Source organism: Palaemon carinicauda, chromosome 32 (genome assembly GCF_036898095.1).
Source record: "Palaemon carinicauda isolate YSFRI2023 chromosome 32, ASM3689809v2, whole genome shotgun sequence".
Classification (NCBI taxonomy): Eukaryota; Metazoa; Arthropoda; class Malacostraca; order Decapoda; family Palaemonidae; genus Palaemon; species Palaemon carinicauda.
In genome coordinates, this window is record NC_090756.1 from 17,254,478 (window position 1) to 17,262,211 (window position 7,734).

The following is a 7,734-nucleotide window of genomic DNA, read 5'->3' on the forward strand; positions in this document are numbered from 1 at the left end:
GGCCGAAACCTCACCATCCTTGTGAGCTAAGGATGGAGGTTCTGGCGAGCCTATAGGTCTACCTGGTGAGCCCATTGCCTGGCACTCCCTGGTTCTAGCTTGGATATATGGTCAGTTTTTAGGGAATTTCCTATCTCACTGTCCCTTGCCTTTGCCATTCATGGACGGCTTTTAAACGTTTAAATTGTCTAGTATACATTTGTTAGAAAGCTCTATATACTGTAATTCCAAGATAACATTTACAAATCAGAATAAAAGCGTAGAACTAATTTGAAAGAGCTGTTGTCCTTATTTCACTTCAAGTATTGAAAATAAATTGCTTCCATACTATATGAGTATCAAATTTAAATACAACAAAAGAATAACCACAGGCATTGAACACACACACACATTATATATATATATATATATATATACATATATATACATATAAACAGGTATGTATATATATATATATATATATACCTGTGTATATGTATATATGTACATATATGTATGTATATATATATATTTATATATATATATATATATATATAAATATATATATATATATAATATATATATATATATATATATACATATATATAAACAGAAAATATACCACCAGCGCACTTGACTAGAAAAATACACTTAGATTTGCTGTACATGAACACGGGCTATTTTCGTACATTTCGCCCGTGTGTACTTGCATCTGTCATCGCAAAACCATATGCAGGTTTATTCCCAGATCCAAAACACTCGCTAATTGATGTTCTTTTTTTTCGAAGTGTACTCTCGGCTTGATAACACAAAACAACAAGAGGATCAAACACTATTCCTAACATTTAAAAACATGTCCAAAATATCCGAATTATCCATAATCCTCTGAAAAGGTTACTCCCATATCCGAACCGAGCCCTAACTCTCTCTCTCTCTCTCTCTCTCTCTCTCTCTCTCTGTGTGTGTGTGTGTGCTAGCATCAGCACTATAACAGCTCCAGCCTACGCAAATACCCGATAAACTGGGTGACAATTTTCGCACAAACAGGGAGTTCTCGCGGGCGTGTATAACCCCACCCCCCTCCCCCCCCCCCACACACACACACATTAGGTACTACAAACAAAAAAACAGAACAAAAGCGTGATGCGCATTGCTGACAGACCTCGCAGCCACAGACAAAATACAGACCCCAAAAAAAGAGGAAACAAGAACGAAAAGGGGACAATACAAAGTACGATATTTCCAGGCTTTGTTGTACGATATTACCCGGAGGAGGAGGAGGAGGAGGAGGAGATGCCAGATGGAGGAGAAGAGGTGGGGCTGGAATTGGGGATATGGGGAGGAAAGTTTTCCTTTGCTATCTCATCCCACCATAAACCCCCACATATTTTTCTCAATCTCCCCCCCCCCTTACCATATGAACCCCCCTCCCCCTCACACACACACATCCAGGCCAGCCTTTCATCATATTTTTTTCCTTTTGTTTCCTTTTATACACCAAACAAAGACGGAGAAAAGAACAAGGTTGAAGGAGATTCTTCTTCGGCACACCGAAAACTTACCCTCCCCCCCGCCTTTCCCCTCCTAGCCCCCACCCCCACCTTCGACCTCTCCTTGATACCTTCTTCACTTCTCTCTCTCTCTCTCTCTCTCTCTCTCTCTCCTCTGTATCCAAAATCAATACTTTTTCACAGGGGACCATCACCAATATCTAAAAGACTCCACTAGGCAGGGCCCCCAAAATCAAACCTTAACCTCTCTCTCTCTCTCTCTCTCTCTCTCTCTCTTTCTCTCTCTCTCAAACACACATGCATACATAAACTGGGATTATATATATATATATATATATATATCAGTTTGAGAGAGAGACAATATATATATATATATATATACATATATATATACATATATATATACATATATAAATATATATACATATATAAATATATATACATATATATATACATACATACATATATAAATATATATACATATATATATACATACATATATACATATATATATATATATATAATGTAATATAAGTGTATACATGCATATATATATATACATATATATATATATATATATTCTCACTCAAACGGGCATATATACTGTGTATATATATATATATATATATGCCACTTTGAGTGTGGGAAATATATATATATATATATATATACATATATATATACATATATACATACATATATACATATATATACATATATATATATGTATATATATACATATATATCTACATATATATATATATATATATATATGTATATACATATATATATACATGTATAGATAAATCGATACAACAACAACAACAACGACGACGACAATAATAATAATAATAATAATAATAATAATAATAATAATAATAATAATAATAATAACAGCTAAAGACAAAACCCCAACTTCAACTGCTATTATTAATATCACGACTGTATTTATCTTCCAACTCAAATAAACCCTTGAATTCAAGTTGATCTTTTCCGAGAATAAAGAAGAAGAAGAAGAAGAAGAAGAAGAAGAAGAAGAAGAAGAAGAAGAAGAAAAAGAAGAAGACAGTAAAAGGATTCCGGGACACTTTATTGTGGCTAAACTTTTTTGATTTGTTAAAAGTTAGTCGCTAGAGTTTATTCGACTCGAAAAAATAAATTACGCTGACGATGTAACTTTCCGTTGTTTATATGAAGTAGGTAAAAAGAGGCGAGGCGAATAATTTGAAAGTTTATTTCTCTTATTGGAATTATGATTGGAATAAATTTAGTGTTATATTGAGAGATCCTGTTTTATTCTTTTATTTTATTTTTATTTTTTTTTTGTCGTTTATAATGAATGTAAAGAAGATGATTAAAAAGTTGGTGAGGTGAATAACTTAGAATTTATTTCCATTAATAGGAATCATGACTGGAATAAATTTAGTGTTATATTGAGAGATCCTGATTTTTTTTTTTTGTCGTTTATAATAAATGTAAGGAAGAAGATTAAAAAGTAGGTGTGTGGAATAATTTAAAGTTTATTTCTTTTATAATTATGATTGGAATAAATTTAGTGTTATATTGAGAGATCCGGATTTTTTTTTTTTTTTTTTTTTTTTGTCGTTTATAATAAATGTAAGGAAGATGATTAAAAAGTTGGGGTGAGGTGAATAACTTAGAATTTATTTCTATAATTAGAATTATGATTGGAATAAATTTGGTGTTTTATTGAGAGATCCTGTTTTTTTTTTTTCGTTTATAATAAATGTAAGGAAGAAGATTAAAAAGTGGGTGTGTTGAATAATTTAAAAGTTTATTTCCTTTATAATTATGATTGGAATACATTTAGTGTTATATTGAGAGATCCTATTTTTTTCTTTCTTTGTAATTTATAATAAAAGGTAAGGAAGAAGATTAAAAAGTGGGTGTGAGCTGGGTAACTTAAGATTTATTTGTATAATTAGAATTATGGGTGGAATAAATCAAGTGTTGCCATCAACAGATCGTGTTTTTTGTTATTTTTTGTTCATAATAGCAAAAGTAAAGAAGATTAAAAAGTGGGTGTGAGCTGGATAACTTAAAATTTATTTCTTTAATTAGAATTATGAGTGGAATAAATCAAGTGTTGCCACTGACAGATCGCAAATTTTGTCATTTTTTGGTTATTTAAACGTTCATAATAACATAAGAAGAAGATTAAAAAGTGGGTGAAGCTATGAGTCAAAGAAACGATGGAAATAACCATTGGCAATGCCTACAGTTGACCACCTGATCTGCACTGACATCACTAACACCTTATGGTATATAAAAAGTTTGAATGTCAAGTTAAACTCGTGGAGGGTTTGATTATCCTGAATTTGGGACCTGAACGCCACCCCCCCTGAGGAGGGGAGAAGGGGGAGGGGTTTTAAAACCATAACAAAACAAACAATTTCTTTAAATTTGACCTTTGACCCGGTTGCGACTAAGAGTTCTTTCAACTACTGTCATTTTGGATTAGCTAATTACTTCATTAACTGATCTCTTTTAATCTTGCCAGAGTCTTTATTAACCTTATTTTGTCTTATATTTTTATCTTTTTATCGATATTTTAAATTTAATTTTGAATTTGAGCCATAGGACACAGGGTTGGGGCCAGGAAGGCCACTCAGGGCTAAATTTGTGTTGGCTAAAATGCGTTTCCTTATTGTTTTCATGCGGACCAATATATTTTCTTATACATTTTATATATTCATATATATATATATATATATATACACACATACATACATACATATATATATATATATATGTATGTATACATATATATGAATATATATATATATATATATATATATATATATATATATGAATATATATATATATATATATATGAATATATATATATATATATATGTATGTATGTATGTATGTATGTATGTATGTATATATATATATATGTATATATATATATAGATATATATATATGAATACATATATATATATAGATATATATATATATATTAATATACAGTACATATATACAGTATATATGTATATATACTCATATATCTATATATACATATCTTCATATATATATATATATATATATACATATATCTCGGAATCGAACCCTAGACCTTGCAAATGGGAAACCAGCAATATTTATCACGTATATATTGAATTTCCCGTACTTTTTCTTTTAAAAACCAACCTCTCTCTCTCTCTCTCTCTCTCTCTCTCTCTCTCTCTCTCAGACCTATAGGACTTCCGGTGCCTCACACAGATTCCAAGCAAGGTTCCCGAAACCTGTCTTAATGGAGCTATTCCCATTTCCTTGACTCGCCCTTTTTATCCGGCCCTGTGCCATTCCCCATTTCCTCTTCTCCTTTATCTCTCGCCTAGAGTTGTTGCTCCCTCAGCCTCAAACATTCGGTAAAAAGGAAAATTATTCTTCTGTTGGTCTTAGCAGAGGTAAACGTGTTGGAGGAATGAATGAATATACAAAAAAACAAAAATTATGACATTGGTATATATCATAAGCGTTCTCATTATTTATTACTCGATATTAAGAACACCGGATAAAACGAACCATTTGATAAGGAACACACGAATAAAGGCAATATTAGTTATTAAAATGTTTTAAAAATCACCAGAATATTTCCATAAATACTAAAATCCACTCGGGCTTAGTCTAGAGTAGAATCACCCCCACCCAAAGGATGAGAGAGAGAGAGAGAGAGAGAGAGAGAGAGAGAGAGAGTCTTAATATTACATGGAAAACTCACGGATTTAATAGTCTTCATTAAGATATTAAAGAAATATAAATCACCACAACAATTCCGTAAATACTAAAATCCACTCGGGCTTCGTCTAGAGTAGAATCACCCCCACCCACACCCACAAAGCTCAGAGAGAGAGAGAGAGAGAGAGAGAGAGAGAGAGAGAGAGAGAATCTTAATATTACATGGAAAAAATACAGGATTTAATAGTCTTCATTAAGATATTAAAGAGAGTTATATAAATCACCACAACATTTCCATAAATACTAAAATCCACTCGGGCTTCGTCTAGAGTAGAATCACCCCCACCCACAAGGCTCGAGAGAGAGAGAGAGAGAGAGAGAGAGAGAGAGAATCTTAATATTTCATGGAAAAAAATACAGGATTTAATAGTCTTCATTAAGATATTAAAGAGAGTTATATAAATCACCACAACATTTCCATAAATACTAAAATCCACTCGGGCTTCGTCTAGAGTAGAATCACCCTCACCCACAAGGCTCAGATAGAGAGAGAGAGAGAGAGAGAGAGAGAGAGAGAGAGAATCTTAATATTTCATGGAAAAAATCAAGGATTTAATACAGTCTTCATCTCTCACTAGCCAGTTTCTTCCTTCCTTCCTTCCTTCTCTCCGTCTTGAGACTCTTGGATCCCAGCTGCTATTCGGTGAGGAATCGATTCGAATAAGCCGATGGTCTGGCATTCTTTCCACGGCACACACACACACAGAGAGAGAGAGAGAGAGAGAGAGAGAGAGATTGGATCTCTTGAATTTTGGCCATATAAACCTAGTGTTGGAGCCGGGAAGGCCATTTAGAGTCGAAGGGGGTAAAGAAGTTGTAGGGTGAAGCGCAAGATGGAAGAATATAAATTGGAAGAGACCGAGATAGAAAAAGTTAAGTTGGAAAGGAGGTATGTAGAAGACAATAAAGTGGGTACAAGTAGGGGACCGGAATAGAAGAAAATAAGGTGGAAAGGAGATATATAGAAGGCAATAAAGTGGGTACAAGTAGGGGGACCGAAATAGAAGACGGTAAGTTGGAAAGGAGATATGTAGAAGGCAATAAAGTGGGTACAAGTAGGGGACCGAAATAGAAGAGGGTAAGCTGAAAAGGAGATATGTAGAAGGCAATAAAGAGGGTACAAGTAGGGGACTGGAATAGAAGAAAGTAAGGTGGAAAGGAGATATATAGAAGGCAATAAAGTGGGTACAAGTAGGGGACCGAAATAGAAGACGGTAAGCTGGAAAGGAGATATGTAGAAGGCAATACAGTGGGTACAAGTAGGGGACTGGAATAGAAGAAAGTAAGGTGGAAAGGAGATATATAGAAGGCAATAAAGTGGGTACAAGTAGGAGACCGAAATATAAGAGGGTAAGTTGGAAAGGAGATATGTAGAAGGCAATAAAGTGGGTACAAGTAGTGGACCGAAATAGAAGAGGGTAAGTTGGAAAGGAGATATTAGGCAATAAAATGGGTACAAGTAGGGGACTGAAATAGAGGAGAGTAAGGTGGAAAGGAGATATATAGAAGGCAATAAAGTGGGTACAAGTAGGGGACTGGAATAGAGGAAAGTAAGGTGGAAAGGAGATATATAGAAGGCAATAAAGTGGGTACAAGTAGGGGTCCGCAATAGAAGAGAGTAAGGTGGAAAGGAGGTATGTAGAAGGCAATAAAGTGGGTACAAGTAGGGGACCGGAATAAAAGAAAGTAAGGTGGAAAGGAGATATAAAGAAGGCAATAAAGTGGGTACAAGTAGGGGACGGAATAGAAGAAAGTAAGTTGGAAAGGAGATATAAAGAAGGCAATAAAGTGGGTACAAGTACGGGACTGGAATAGAAGAAAGTAAGGTGGAAAGGAGATATGAGGCAATAAAGTGGGTACGAGTAGGAAAAATGAGAGGACAATATATATATATATATATATATAATCGAGAGAGAGAGAGAGAGAGAATAACCGCTGACATTTCGAGAAATAGTTGACCTGCAAAGCTGATACTTATTTATGGTATTCAAGAAGGCCGAAGTCCCTTTAAATAACCCACTGCAAAGGTCTTGTCCTGATTCTTTGAAAAAGAGTGACGTCACGGTTTTCATATCGCCGAGGGAGAAAGGATTTATTATTAAAAAAAAAAATAATAATAAGATCGTGTTATTAAAATAAAATAAAAATAATGATTGACATTGTGTTGGGTGATTTATTTCGGAGATAATTAAACCATTTTTTATAATCTTGATATTTCATTGTTGGTTGGAATTTTACCTTAATTTCTTTTTTGTACCACATGAGAGAGAGAGAGAGAGAGAGAGAGAGAGAGAGAGACGTGCGGGATACGATTGGAGAAAAACTACTTAATTTGCATGCAAAAATATGAGCATAAAATATGAGTTATTCCTGAACCGGACAAAGCATCTTTTCTCTTCATATCATAACTTTCAAAATACCGTGTTTTTTTTTTATTTCTTATTACAGAGTAGTGGTAACGCACTTTGCCCTATAACG